General features: G+C 41.2%; 1 pseudogene; it reads left to right on the forward strand.

Annotated features, from left to right (window-relative positions):
• The first annotated feature begins 8,209 nt into the window (after positions 1-8,209).
• Positions 8,210-14,479, forward strand: LOC125345561 (annotated as a pseudogene).
• Positions 14,480-16,079: the final 1,600 nt, after the last annotated feature.

The following is a 16,079-nucleotide window of genomic DNA, read 5'->3' on the forward strand; positions in this document are numbered from 1 at the left end:
AGTGTATTGGGGGGGTGGTGGTGATTTTGGTTTAGTTTCAGTGACGTGGAAATGTGGAGAAGAGTAGAATCAGTAGAAAGAACATTGATAAAATGACAGACACTGGAGAGTTAGCAGAAAAGGGTGTAGGTGTTATTTATAGGAAAGTAGTTTTTAAAGGAAGAGGACGTAACGAGACAAATGAAGTAAAAATACTGGAAGACAGATACACAAAACAGAGAAAAATTATTTAACAAGGAAGCATAAGTAAATAAAAAGGAAAATAACAGAAAAGGGACAACCCAAGCAAATAAACAAACACAAAAAAAACTTGATAAAACAAACCAGTAAAAATGGAAAACAAACAAAAAAAAACAGCCAATGATGTTTCAGGTGTGAAAAAATTAAAAAGAATATTTAAAAGAAAAGTTAAAAAAAAATGTTTGAAAAGAAAAAGAAACCAGTCTCTGCTTTCCCTGCAATGGACTGCAGTCTATTTTCCTGATTGGCTGGTTTGACTTGATTTCAGTTGGCAAGGGGTGGTTCTGTGCTGACCTTCTCCCCTGTTGGAGCAATCGTGGGTCTCTGTGGTTCGCACAGCTTGCAGGCAGGCCTTGGGCGTCCTCTGTCGATGGGGACGTGGGCAGTCACAGGAACTGTGGCTCCTCTGTCTGCTGTGGGGCCGCTGCCTTTGATGCCTGGACTTGACTAGACTGTGAACTCAGCAGAGCGTGGCGCCTCTGGCCTGTTTTGCTCCACTAAGAGTTGCTTGCCTGAGGGAGGCAGCCTCCTTGGCATAGGTAGCTATGGAATGCAGCTCCGTTTTGGGCTGGGAATTAGTTTCCTCTGTGACGGGACCATTTAGCTGTCCCCTGAACTGTTTGTTCCTCCGTCTGTTGTTTCCGTGCCCCTGGTAGCTGCTCGCAGCTTTTGCTTTAAGTTTGGAAGTTCCGGCGGGCAGGGCGGGGCATCTCTGGCTAAGAACCGGACTCGCCTCCCACCAGGGCAGGGGGCGTTCTTCTGGGCGGAGCTGGTTCTCACTGATTCCGCCCCTCCTGCCCTTTTCAAAGATGGCTTTTTTGACCTCGATTTCCCCAGGCCCGCTTCAGTTCCAGTCTGGTCTGACCCTATGCCAGTGGCAAAGATGGCGCTTTGCTCTGGCGGTGGGGACAGGGATGCCTTCCAGAAGCTGGACTGTGGGCACAAGCGAGAATAATTTTTTTTTTGTGGGGTACTCACGCTGTCTCTGCGATGTCAGGTCCTCCGTGCTTGGCTGCCATCTGGAGTATTTCTTGCTTTAGCTGCGTGGAGTGCGGGGGGGCTGTGCCCGGCACTGTGCTGGAGCCGGCGCTGGCGCCGCGGCGGGACGCCGCCCGGAGCTCAAAACTGTGTTTTCAGACCAGCAAAGTCGATTTTTCCTTCCTGTTCAGAATCCCTGTACTGTTAGAACTTACTTTGGCTGTCTTTCTCGGAGAAATAGTTTCTATGAGGTGAGAAAACTACGATATCGGAGGGAGCTCTGCAGGGCTCAGCCGCTCCTCCGCCGTCTTCCCACAATCCTGTGTTGGTTGGTTTTGAAGTAATAGCTGCCAAACCAGGTGTGATGGTCGACCCTAGCCCTCAGGAAGCTGAGACAGAAAGATCGAGTTCAAGGACAGCCTAGGGTCCATAATGATTCTTTGTTGTTTTCTTCCCCTCCGTCATGGGGCTTGAACTTTGGGCCTAAGTGCTGTCCCTGATCTCTTTAGCTCAAGGCTAGTGCTCTTTTACTTGAGCCCCCTTGCCACTTCGGGTTTTCTGATAGTTAATTGGAGATAAGAGTCTCACAGACTTTCCTGGCAAGGCTGGCTTTGAACTGCGATCCTCAGATCTCAGCCACCTGAGTAGCTAGGATTACAGGCATGAGCCATCAACACCCAGCTTTTTTTTTTTTTTAAAGGAATTGGCAAAAATTCTCTTCTCATGTTCAAGTAAACAGTTTGCTATTTGATACATGCTAGTCATGAGCTTTGGCTATGAAATTTCCCTTGCTTCCTCTCTTTCTGGCCAGTGTCCCAGGGAAAGTTGGATAGAGGCAGCCTCAGGTCAACAAAATAGAACTGAAATACCAAAGCTTAATAGCAGTTGTTTTTTGCAATACTACTAGAATACATATTCTAATATTTTATAACAAAGCTATTGGGGAAAACTTGGTAAGTTTCCAGTAGTTTTTTTTTTTCCATTCCTCTTTTGTAATATTGGTGTTTGAACCCAATTGACTCACACATGTTAGGCAAGTGCTCGAAGTTACACCCCTGCCCCTGCTCATGCTCTAGGAACCATAGTCTTAATCTTATTCTTGTTAAGGGGCTAAGGAATATTACAGAGTTTGAAGGAGGGGATTCCCCATCCCTCCAAGAGTCCACTGTTCAGAGACAGTCTCAAGCAAAAAGATGGATTTATTGGGGAAGCATAAAGTGAACTGACCAGCAATAGATGCAGCACAGACTTGGGAGCTGCCACCGTGACGCCCAGCAATCCTCTAAAGGTAAAAGCATAGCACAGATGTGGGGGCATGATGCAGGGTTACAGCAAACAACAAGTGAAGCTCACATGGCATAGATGTAGGAGGTTGATGCAGGGGGTAGAGCAAATAACAAGCAAGCCATTGACAGAAGAAGAATTTTGGGGTCAGGTTGACCTAACAATCAAGGTGGAGTCAGCTCTATTCCCCCCAACATTTCCTACCATGTTTCCCTAATCACGATGAAGTCAACTCTACAACAATTCTCTTACTAGTGGAGGAGTGTATCCATGGACTCCAGAAAGAGACAAATGAACTAATTATTTATTATACTCAATAAGTAAAAAAAAACTAGAATGTCTTAACAGAAGTGAATGGTTAAGATATTGTGGTTAGTGATTCAGTATTAAAATGCTAACTACACATACACAGTGTGCAGAGCAACATAAAAATATTTCCATTGACTCTGTACTGTGCAAGGAGTCAGAGATGCAGATGAGTAGGACAGTTTGCCCTGCAAGTGTTCTTGCTGGAAGTATCCTGTTGCAGAGATATAGGGGTGAGAAGACCCAATGGGAAGGGGAATGAGGTGACCCTAGAGATGGGCCAGTTAGATGAAAGAGGAAGTAGTTGAGATGGGCTGTACAGTTTATCAGGGCAGCCCAGGGAGGTATTGTTAGTATGTATGAAATGTTTTCACTGTATTTTTCATTATCCCTTTAATTCCTTTCAATAATGTGTGCCAGGTATGTGCACCAAGGAAGTTGTGAATGAACGGAAGCTTCAGTAGCTGAAGGCTGATGGCAGAATGAGCATTCAGTCCCTATCTTTCAAAATCTGCACACTTCACTTTTGTTTCCAGCTAAGGGGGAATTCTACCTACAGACATAGTACTAAGTAGTTTAATCCAAAGAGATAATGAGTTTTTGGAGTAAAAAAATCTGTGAAGTAGCAATCTGTGAAAAATCTGTGAAGTAGCAATAAATGAACTGCAGTATAGCAAGGGACAACTATCTAACACAGTGCTACTTTGCAGATTTTCACCTATTGTGGGGATCTTTGGAACGTAGCTCCCATGGTAGGTGAGAGATCACTATTTACCTATTTAAAAAGAAACCCACAATACAATGAAGTTGCAGTAAGTGAACTGTGATATATATAGCGAGGGACAACTGTGTTAAGTCCATTAGTAAGCTTCTTGCAAACTGTCACTGGGCATTTTGGAGATGACAAAAATGAAATTAGTGGCCAGGCACCAGTGGCTCATGCCTATAATCTTAGCTACCCAGAAGGCTGAGAACAGAGGATCACAGTTTGAAGCCTGTCCAGGCAAGAAAGTCTGTGAGACTCTTTATTTTCAGTTAGCCACCAAAAAGCCAGAAAGTGGAGTTGTGGTAGAGCACAGATTTGAGGGAAAAAAGAGAGAAAAGCTGAGGAGAGTGCCTCGGAGTAGCACATGCTGTTTCGTGCACACATTTTTGCTTGTGCACGCATACATACACACACACACACACATACACACACACAAAGAAATTAGTGTGCTAGCCATGTCTTCTTCTTATTCCCACTATTGGGAACAGTCCTGCACATAGAAGGTGCTCTGTACATTGTTTTGAGAATGAAACTTGTAAAGACTCTTCCCATTACTAATATGTCACTCTTATGTAAGCATACTAATTAATGGGTGGCATTCCAGGTTTTCCTTTTCTGATGCCCTAATGCAACATAATGTTGATAAAAAAAAAACTCTCTAACTTTTGAGCTTTGTTCACTTGGAAAGGCAAAAAACTAGTACAACTAAATCACTTTTGAAAAAGAATAAAATTCCAAGTATCATACTACCCGATTTTTAGATTTAATTTATAGCTTGGGACCCAAGTCAGCAGTTCCAGTATTCACATGCAGAGATAAATCAATGGAGTAGACTCTAGACACAGACTCACACAGGTTTGGCTAACTTTTTCACATATACACAAAAGCAATTTGATGGAAAAATGAGGCATTTTATTATTATTTTTTTTTTGCAGTACTGCAGTTTGAACTCAAAGCCTTGAGCTTATGAGGCAAACCCTCTTCCACTCGAACTGTGCCTCCATGCCAATGTCTTCTTAATAAATTAGGTTAGGACAATCAGATAAGCATAAGCAATGAAACCAAACTTTTACCTAAACTCCACTCCTAATTTTTCTGGGTTACAGAAAAATTATCTAAAAATTTATGATAGATGTAAATGTAAGATGTCAAACTACAAAACTTTTGGAAGAAAACATATAAGGAAAACCTTCTTGACTTAGGAGTAGAAAAGCATTCTTAGACAGGATGCTTATCACATAATCCATAAAAGGAACAAAATAAATAAATTAGACTTTATCAGAATTACAACCTTTTTTCAGGCATGGTGACAATACCAGCTATGTAGGAAGGAAAGATGGACTGATCATGGTTCAAGGTCAGCTCAGGCAAAAATCAGTAAGCCTTGTTTCAAATAGTAGACTGGGTGTAGTAGCACAGACTTGTAATCCCAACTGTGTATGAGGCATAAATAAGAGAATCATAAGTTTGAGGCTGGTGCTGGGAGAAAAACCCTGTCTAAAAAAATCTATTAAAGAAAAAGGGGTGGGTTCCTGGTACAAGTAATGTATCCAATGTACAAGTACTGTACAATGTACAAGTAATGTATCCAATGCCTAACGTATGAAAGTGTAACCTCTCTGTACATCAGTTTGATAATAAAAATTTGAAAAAAAAAACTTGGGAGAAAATATTTGCAAATCTCTTAGCTGATAAATGACTTGAATCCAGTAGACATAAAGGACTATGTGAATTCAATGCTGAAAATCCTGTTAGGAAATAGATAAAAGACTCAAAAGTTGCACGTGGTAGCTTACTCTTACATCCTAGCTACTTGGAAGGTAGAGAGGTTAGAGTTGAGGCCAACCTAAACAAAAAATTGTGGAGACCCATTTCAACCAACAAGCTGATTGGGGCTTGGTGGAACATGCCTGTCATTCCAACTATGTGAGAGGCCTTGGGTAGGAAGGTATGGTCTGATCCTGAATCCAGCCCAGGGAAGAAACGTGAGATTTTAACCATAAAATAACTAAAGCAAAAAAAAAATAGAAGAATAAGACTTGCCAAAAAGAGTGTGTGGGAGAAAGGAACCACAGATGTCAAATAGCATTCCATTAGAGCAGCACAAATACACCAGTCCTGTTAAAAAGAAATTAAAAGAAAACTGATGTCACCACCAAGTGCTGGCAAGAACATAGAAAAACTACATACATTGCTAGTAGGATATAAAATGATACTATGGGAAAGTAATTTTATTACAACTAATGTTTGAATCATAAAAAATATTAAACTACTTTCTAAACTTCTGTGCTGTCAAAAGGTAAAACTCTTCCAATATACATTTGTAATGGATGTATTTTCTAATTCAGATAATGGCTCTAACAGTGCCTTTTGAATCTCATTGATGTACAGAGAACATTTCTACATTTTAAAATCCACTGGGCTGGATTAGTAGCCTAGTGGTAAAGTGATTGTATACTAAATGCAAAGGTCTAGTTCAATCCCTAGTGCTGAATGAAGAAAGGGAGAAGGAAAGAGAGAGAGAGAGGGAGGGAGGGAGGGAGGAAGGGAGGGAGGGAGGGAGGGAAAGAGAGAGAGAGAGAACACCAATAAAGCAGGAAAGGAAGCAGTAGAATACCATCATGCCTTCTGAGAGATGAGTGTGGCCAGTTCAGACCACAGGCTCCTTCTGAAAGATGAGTATGGCCAGTTCAGACCACAGGATCCTGGATCAAATTAAATATTTGGGCATTGCCTTTCTTTGTGAAGGTATTCTCAAAAATGAAGTTGCAGACTTTTATTCAAATCAACATTGGTGCATGAAGATTTGCAAGATTTCAGTGAAAGGGGAAAATATTTTAAACCTTAATTAAGTAAAATATTTCCTCATTAGTAGACCTGTATTACAAAAACCCAACTCTTTCTATAACCTGAATTTTATTAAATGTTTTGTAATGCTCTATTTTGATTTATCATCAAAATACCTGTATAAAATCCTTGATGTTTTGGTCTCTTGGTCCACAAAAGTCTAAAAATATTTATTATCTGATCATTTACAGAAAATGTCAATCCCTAACTTAAAGCACTGATCTTCAAGCAATCAAAATTTTACTTTGAATCCCCTGTAGTTACAGCCCATAAATTTTCATACAATTTAGCTAAAAACATTTTCTAATTTCCATGTCATGTCTTCTTTAAGTTATATTATTTAGAAATTGGTAGAGCTAGCCAGTGAGCAAAAGTGATAGTTAGGTACTGAGTTTGAGTCCTGATCTTGGACCAAAAAAGTATATTAGATAACTTTTTTTTTTTTGGCCAGTCCTGGGCCTTGGACTCAGGGCCCTGGCTTCTTCCCGCTCAAGGCTAGCACTCTGCCACTTGAGCCACAGCGCTGCTTCTGGCCGTTTTCTGTATATGTGGTGCTGGGGAATGGAACCTAGGGCCTCGTGTATCCGAGGCAGGCACTCTTGCCACTAGGCTATATCCTCAGCCCCAAGATAACTTTTAAACATGTAGAAAATTCCTTGTGACCTTTTATTCAGAGTCCTAATTAAGTTCCAAAGTGTCAGTCTAGAAATGTGTTGAAGTTTGCTTTCTATCAGCATGTAGCACATCTTGGCAGCTATGTATTGAACACTTGAAGAAGTGTCTTCTGAGCAGGGGGTATGCAGATCACAATGGTCCTCTAATTTTTTTTTAAGTTTTTATTATAAAACTGATGTACAGTTTCAAAAGTTAGGCATTGGATACATTTTGGTCCTGTAATTTTTTGTACCTACTCTGTAGAGTACCAGTATCAACTAAGATCTAGTAAGTGTCTTGTACTTTTTTTGTATATCTTTCTTAATGGATCCAATACTTTGTTTTTTTCTTTTTTTCTGTGATTATGAGCAGATTAAAGGTAAGAAGTAGCTATGTTGAATTCTGGTTTCAGCAGTCTCTCTACTTCACTATTTTGTACCGTAATCCCTAGCAATTAAATTATGTCCACTTATACATGAGAATTTATATAAGAAGGAATTCTTTTCTTAGCATTGGGTCACTGCTTTTTCCTCTTGAAACCTACCTTGTTTGTAATGGAAGGAATGAGTGTCAACACAGAGCAGTGTACTCTCAGGTCCACCCAGGTGTTTCTGAAGTTGCATAACTGCTGTGAACCAAAGCTTTTGTTTGATGGGTGCAGCCGGCAAGCCTGGGACCATGTGCACACTTTCTACCTGTATGGTTGTTGTGGAAAGACAATAGTCTATAAAAATAGAGACTTGGCTGAGCACCAGTGGCTCAGGCCTGTAATTCTAGCTATTAGACAGGCTGAGATGTGAAGATTGTGGTTCAAAGCCAGTCTGGTTTCCAGTTAACCACCAAAAAGCCAGAAGTGTGCTATGGCTCAAATTCTTGCCTTGAGCAAAAGGAGCTCAGCAACAGCACCCCTGCCCAGAGTTCAAGCCGCAGGACTGGCAAAAGCAAGCAAACAAACATTACATTATACAACACCAAGAGTGAACCTAATGGTCTCCTGACTGTTGGGATTTCTCAGTTTGGGTGAGGTAATGTGTGGTTGAGCAGTTGGCACTTGGACTTGCCTCTTCTGTGTATGTAATATTTGTTAAGTGCTCATGTCTCGTTCCCTTTCGGTCGAGCAGATGAATTACCAGGATGCCTTGGAAAACAGCAGCCTGAGCTGAGGGCCTTTCCCTGGATGTGTCTATACATTCCCAGCTCAGAATTCTGGATGATGAACATCCCAAGGGGAAGTACCATCATGGCTTAAGTGCTTTGAAGCCCATCCGGACCACTTCCAAGTAAGAAGCTCTGAAGGTTCATGAGTCATCGGCAAAGCACCAAAAGCATTTTTGAAAATTTGGACTGAGATGAGGCAGTTGGGGAGATGTACTTTTAATCAACAGAACTGTTTACTGAAGTGTATTTTAAATATTGTCTTCTGGGTGTATGTTGAAGTTTTGTGACTTGGTTTCTCTTTACAGAAACCAACACCCAGTGGACAATGCTGGCCTCTTTTCCTGTATAACATTTTCATGGCTTTCTCCTCTGTCCCACGTAGCCCACAAGAACAGGGAGCTCTTAATGGAAGATGTGTGTCCTTTGCCCAAGTATGAGTCTTCTGATGTGAACTGCAGAAGGTAGGCATCTCTGGTTCATCCTGTTTTCCACATACCGGATGCTAGGCCTAAGACAGGAGGGTGTGAATTCTGCAGCTGTCCTGGGTGGGGCGGTCTCCTAGGGGTGGCTTCCCCTTTGCTCTTCTGCTTTATTTCCTATTTCACTATCATACTATTTTAAGCATGGGCTCTCTCTCTCTCTCTCTCTCTCTCTCTCTCTCTCTCTCTCTCTCTCTCTCTCTCTCAGCCCTGCTTCTCTTCCTGAGTCTGAAGGGAGATTTTGTGGCTGCCTTGTGACAGAATACATTTTTGTGGTAGCTGATTGTATGATTAAAATCTAGTTTGCTACTTTGCTTTTTACCACAGCATCCTTCAGAAAGGGCGGGGGCCCTGACAAAGGAAGTTATCCCTAGACTTTATTCAGGGGTAGGCCTTTTGGGGATGGAAGGAAGGGCTCTTGTTCTCATCATTTTCTGTACCTTGGAATGCTCCCTATCTGGAATAAATATGCACATACACAGAAAGGGATTTTTCTCTAGAAGGTAAATACTATGTGTATAATTTTAAAGGAGAGACTTGTATGTGCTATTTCAGAGCCTTCAGACAAAGAAACTATGGGAGGGAAGCTAGGGTGTGTCTTTTTCTCTGAGGAGATGTGTAACAGGAAGAGATATGCTTTGTTAAGACTAGGAGACTGCGGCAAGAAGAGCTGAATGAAGTTGGACCAGATGCTACCTCCCTGAGAAGGTTTGAGTGTATCTTCTGCCTCACCAGGCTCATCCTGTCCTTCATGTGCCTGATGATCTCGTAGCTGGTGGGCTTCAGTGGACCAGTAAGTTCTAACCATCTTCTGATGGTCTCCAGGAGCCCAGCCCTGTTCAGCTCTTAACTCTCTTGTGCAGTTACTGGGGTTATGCTCAACTTGGGGTAGTTAGCAGCTTTAGAGATACCTCCTTCTCTGTTGGAATGGGTCAGTGGATTTGGGAGTAATGGTGGCTTCCCAAGCACTGAAATGATGATGGGTTGTACTGGGAGAGAAGAAAGAGCTAATTTGCATTCCTAGGGTGGGAGTGAAACTGAACTGATCCTGGTTCTGCACAGGACTGTGCTTCTTGGTTATATGTTGATGTGAAATAACAATCTTGATCTGGGCAGATGTGTCATGGCAGTATTGTGAACATAGTCTTACTTTGTATGCACTGTGAACCAGCATGGTAACATACCAAATGCCTGGAAGCAAAGTATCATGATTAACAGTTGGCAAATGAACCCTCAAGGAGCTAGAGGATTGTCAAGGTTTTCAGAGTTTGACTTGGAGTCCATTTCAAGCTTTGGTGTACAGGGTAAGCAATGGCAAGTGTTGGGGTATTAATCTTGGTATTTTCCTAGTCTAACAGAAGCAGAGTAGGTAAGGGAGTCTTTGACAGTTTTCTGGGCATCTGTTTTTTTTTTTAATTAATTAAATTTTGTTGAGAAGTTGTTGTGCAAAAGGGGTACAGCTACATAATAGGGCAGTGAGTACATTTCTTGTGATATCTTACACCTTCATTTTTCTTTCCCTTCCCTAGATCAGGTAGGCATATATACAATACCCAGTGTACCAAAAACCATATACAGTAGCCACATGGTGTACGACAAAGGAAATTCACCTAGAACTTTAAATATAGCATCAATAATAGAATTTGCTTATCCTGTCTTATATGATCATACATACATAGCTGTTGAGCTATTGTGATCCACTGAGAGGTCTATTTTACACCTGTTTATGTTTAGTAGTTGTTTCGTTTTAGATACGTAATGTAAGGTCGCTGACCCAAACCTGTGGAAATACCATTTGACAAGATTTTTTTGTTTCACAGACCTGTCCCCCCCCACCAACCACATTAACAGTCATATATCAAGGAGACCATACCCCTTTGTTCTCTGTGTTCTAGGTTTGTAAGACTTTTTTTTTTTTTTTTTTTTTTTTGCCAGTCCTGGGCCTTGGACTCAGGGCCTGAGCACTGTCCCTGGCTTCTCTTTGCTCAAGCCTAGCACTCTGCCACTTGAGTCACAGTGCCACTTCTGGCCATTTTCTGTATATGTGGTGCTGGGGAATTGAACCCAGGGCTTCAAGTATACAAGGCAAGCGCTCTTGCCACTAGGCCATATCCCCAGCCCTGTGTTCTAGGTTTGTCTTGCTAAACATTATTTGTCCCAGTTCTGATCATTTCCCTGCGAATAACAATATTTTATCATTTCTAATCGCTATGTAGTATTCCATTGTGTATAGGTAACACACTTTTTTAATCCATTCATCTGTAGAGGGGCATCTGGGTTGTTTCCATATTTTGGCTATTGTGAATTGTGCAGTGATAAACATGGATGTGCAGATGTCCTTTTGATACCTGAGACCTGTTGTTCAGGTGCCTAGGAGTGGTATGGCTGGTTCATAGGGTAGGTCTATGTTGAGTTTTGAAGAACCTCCATACTGTTCTCCAAAGTGGTTGTACTAATTTTCACTCCCACCCACAGTGGAGAAGGGTTCCTCTTTCTCCGCTTCCCCTCAAGCATTTGTGGTTGGCTGAGTTCAGAGTATAGGCCATTCTAACTGGAGTGAGGTGGTATCTCAGGGTTGTTTTTATTTGCATTTTCTTTACTTCCAGGGATGTTGAACATTTCCTCATATGTTTCTTTGCCATTTTTATCTCTTCTCCTGAGAAGTCTCTCTTTAGCTCTTTGCCCATTTAATAATTGGTTTACTGGGTTTGGAGGGGGTTAGTTTTTTGAGTTCTCTGTAGATGACAAATATTAGGGCTTTGTCTGTTGCTGTGCTGGTGAAGATCCTTTCCCATATGTTTGGCTGTCTTTCTAGTTTGGTGGCTATGTCTTTAGCTGTGCAGAAACTTTTTATTTTGTGGTAGTCCCATTTGTTGAGTCTCTCCCCTATCTGTTGTGCCCCTGGGTCTATATTCAGGAAGTTCCTTCCTATGACTATACGTTCTAGCTTCTTTCCTACTCTGTCCTTCAGTAGTTTCAAAGATTCAGGTCTGATGTTGAGGTCCATGATCCATTTTGAGTTGATCTGGGCATCTGTTTTTTACACCTTCTGTGTTGCCTTACATTGAGTTTTTTTTTATTAAATCTATTCTCTACATATTTGCCTTGAGGTATCAGAGCAGTAGTACTGATTATGCTGTGCATTTTCCATGTGTGGGTAAGCTGGAGGCTCATGGTTTGAGTAAGTATATGTTTAAGATGCATGGTGACTAGGTAGAACTAATTTATAGTTTTGATTTTTCTTTTCTTTCTTTTATGTTTCCCTCCCTCCCCAACGTTTGATGCCTTTTAAAAAGTTTTGATCTCTTTTGCTGAGGCAGAGAACACTATTTTTCTGATATTTCTGGGGTTTTATATTAATTGACCAACTAACACAATTTTGTATAATTTTTATGTAAATGAAACCTTGTAACTGAGATACTATTTTATGTTATTACTGATAAAAATGTCAAACATTTTCTTAGAGCCATCTTTTCCAAGAAGAGCTTCTGTCCTTGTTTCATTACAGAGCTGGTGGCTGCTCTGATCTGTAATCAAATTCTTTCATCTGGATAGCATGGCATGGAGACAGGCTTTCTTGATTCCACTCTCCTCAAAAAAAATTCCATAGGTTTTTGGGATTGTTAATTTTTTTCCTTGAAAAAAATGCTACTTATGCATGTTCAGCTTGGTGGCTTTTAAGGTCACTCCCTTGAGCCTCAGCGGTTCAATCATGAAACAACTGGAAAAGCAATGCACACATCTATTATAATAATAATTCAAAAATTATTGCTGCAGCTGTCTTTTTGAGACCTCTTTTCTTTTTGACTGGAAATAAAAGAATTAGGCCAGTTTGAGATTAGTACCAACAGTGAGCAAATTTCCTGTGAGCAAACTTGGATCCTTTTAGGAACATTCATTTTAAATTTTTGCAGATTTTCTAAGCTGGCATGATTTCAAACTGGCTTGCCCTGTTCTTACATAAGAACACCTTCCCCAGATTACAAGCTTTCCAAGTTATTTCTTGTTTCCTCGTAGGTGTCCTTGTGACCTGTTAGCCAAACAGACCAAATAAAGCACAACCAAGCCTGTGCTTTGTGTGTGTGTGTGTGTGTGTGTGTGTGTGTGTGTGTATGTGTGTTTAAATTCACTGGCCATCTGATGGTGGGATGATCCAAGGGTCGGGCAATGCCAGGGAGTCAGTGACCCATGTACAGTTTACATAATCACAGTGAACAGAGTACCAGAATCTGTCCAGTTAGAGATGAAGAGTCAAAACTTATAAAACTAACAGAGACATTTTGGGGTCCTTTTAGACTCAGATAGTTCTGAAAAATCCAGGCCTTTCCTAGATGTCTCTGTACAGTTGGCATCTGCCTTAGATCCAGCCACAAGAGAAAGCTGCCTCCAGCAGCACTGTCTCTTGGTGAATGTGAACTGCCCCAAGGCCCTGGGGCTAAAGACAGTGAAAAAACGTTTGAGTAGGTAAGTTCTCACCCTCCATCCTTCTCTCCATCTGCAGCTTGCTTGGTGCTGTCAGGATCTGGACTTGAGGGGAGCCTCTGTAGTGGAACCAGTGACAGAAGCTGTTCTTGAGAATTTTCAGGATGGCTGTATTCTGTGCTCAGAATGAGAGAGTCAAGCTGGGCAGAATCTCTCACCAAGAGTTCAGGTATGATAATGTTTATTCACTGGGAATCGCTTTCCACAGCCAGACAGCTATGCTGATAACCTGGAGTTTTCTCCCAGTTTGTTTAGACTTAAGTGATAAATGTGTAACTTTTTTTAAACTGAATTCTGTTTGGATATTTCAATAAAAACCTGTTTTTCTTCTCCCATACAAAGTCATATCCACTGTCATTACTTTTGTTAAAACCCTGAGTTGGAAGTTCTTTAATCTACTGTTTCCTCTTTCCCTCCCTTTAAAGTTTTACATAGTGTTAATATTGGTTCTGTCCTTTGCCTTCCCTGCCCCTCCCCTCTGGGAGAGGCTGGTGCTCTTACTCAGTGCTGAAAGGGGCACTGTAAAGGGATGGGAAGGAAGAAGCCCAAACAACAGCCTGCTGTCCTTGCAAGCCTTTCCTGGAGACTGGTCCACAGTTCCTTGGTGTGTGAGAAAGGGCTTCATCTGGTGCCATCTCCTGAGTGCTTCAGGGGAGGAGGAAGGGCTCTGTGACTCAGGTCCATATTTTGGATGCATACTGGAAAAGAAGCTAATCTTCTTGGTAGTAAACCAGCAACCCATGCATGTGTGCAATGGGGAACCAATCATTGCATTTAAACCTAAAAATAAAAATTGGAGGGAGGGCAGAGAGAATATAGTAGTTCTCAGAATCAGAACTCCTCTATAGATCGAGTTATAGAGTATGACATAAGTCTCATTAATGAGAATATCCTAGGGCCTAGGAGACATGTGATATTAAGCTACTTTTGGGAAAACAGAAAAATACAAATTAGCTCAGAGTCTGGCTTCTGAAGATCAGCATTAGATACTTGAAGATAATTGTACCTCTGTTTCTGTCTGTGGTTCAGTGCTGGCTTATACCTGTGTTAACCTTTGCTGTAAGAAAACAAGGTAGATGGGTGGGTGGGCTTTGAGTTTACTCTTTTTCTTCCTTAGGTTGGGGGATTGGTTTGGCTTTCTTTTGCTGTGGTATGTTTTGCTTCATTTTTGCCAACCTCAACCTTAGTATTAGCTACAAGGACTTGAAAAGACTCCAAAGAATGCCAGCCCTTTTTCTTCAAGGCCTAGAATTTTATATTCCATCATGAACAGACATAGCTTCCACATAGCTTCATGTATCAACAGCACCAGTAATTATAAACAGAGTGCCTCTTTAGGGACTTTTTAGGATATTTTGTGTTTTAATTCTCTTTCCTTAGCAGCAACGTCTTTATTCCTAGAGCTTCTACTCCGGTGGAGAATCACTACAGCTTCAGGACCTGAGTGGCATCTTCCTGACGGACTGCTTTGGACTCTGGAAACATATTGCTTCTGTTTTGTATTTCCAATGTGTGTAGTTATGACAATAGCCAGAGACCAGATGACCTGTTAGATGCTAGCCCTCTGTAGCTGAACTCTGTATGCTCTTGCTGTCGTACAGTGTTTGTGAGATGGTCTTTGAAGATGGTATCTTTATATATTTTTTCTTTCATTTTCAATAAAAACACATTATCTCCACCTCTTGGTATTTAATACTGTTGTTGAATGTGCCTGTGTGAGTGTGTGCCCCAGCATTGCAGGACCTCAGAGCTGGAGGTGGTCCTTAGTGGTTCTTGGGGGCTGGTGGTTCCCTCCCTGCAGGTGGTGTTAGACATATGCTACCTGATGTAACATGTTTTTGTTCTTGGGAGGGAGTGGTTGTAGGGAGGGCCTGAGGGAGGGTCTCTAGAGTTGTTTTGGTCTGCTTTGATTACCGCTTCTGTACTATTAAACTGCTGATGTTTATTTTCAGGAATGTTTTGCAAATGCACTTCTCGCTCTTCTTTTTTTTGAAATTTAATTTATTAATTGAACACATATTTTTGACAAGGTGTTGTGCAAAAAGGGTATTTTATCAAATAAACATGTTTGATAGGATACTGTTGGACCTGGGTTACTGCAGCTGAAAGTCAGGACACGGAGGACGCCAGGTGAATGAACCAAATGCATATTTTATTTTAGGAAGGCCAAGGTTTTTATACCATTTCAGAAATAGGATCATAAGACATCAGTTTACAACTTCAGGAGTAGAGATCAAGTGGAAGGATATTTTACATATCAAGGCATGTGGTATTTACTACTATAGTACTACTTACTGTAGGCACACTGTTCCTTTTTATCAAATAAGTATGTTTGAAAGGATAAAAAGAAGGGTCTTAATTTTATTTAAAGAAATGTATCCATGTGTGGAGATACTGGAATTAGGTCAAATATATACTTTTGAATAAACATGTATTTAGAATGAATTTCAGCTCATAGACAGGTCTATGTTACATTAGAAAGAGTAATGGTCATGATGGTGTCCTTAAGGAAAAAGTTTCTAATCTTGCCTGTACAATATCCTGGGTCAGTTATAGTGGGCTGGGTATCTGTAACATTTGGTCTTCCAGGAAAGATTTTTTTCATTGCTTGAACCCTGATGACTGTGGTGTGAAGCAGACTACTCTTTCTATCCTAACATAGCACTGTGACATTGGGTATGGTTGCTGTGGGGATGTTGACAGCTATGTATATTTCTCCCTATTGGCCTTTGTGGTGAAATACCTCTTGGAGTATACCCAGGCAGCAGAGTCTTATCTGCAGTATAGATTGCTGTTGGTACTAGGCCTCCTTCTGACAGAAGTTGTGCGCTCTTGGTCACTTGCACTGACTTGGGCATGGAATTACCGAACTGGTGTCTGTGTAC

The sequence above is a fragment of the Perognathus longimembris genome, unplaced genomic scaffold (assembly GCF_023159225.1).
Source record: "Perognathus longimembris pacificus isolate PPM17 unplaced genomic scaffold, ASM2315922v1 HiC_scaffold_5926, whole genome shotgun sequence".
Classification (NCBI taxonomy): Eukaryota; Metazoa; Chordata; class Mammalia; order Rodentia; family Heteromyidae; genus Perognathus; species Perognathus longimembris.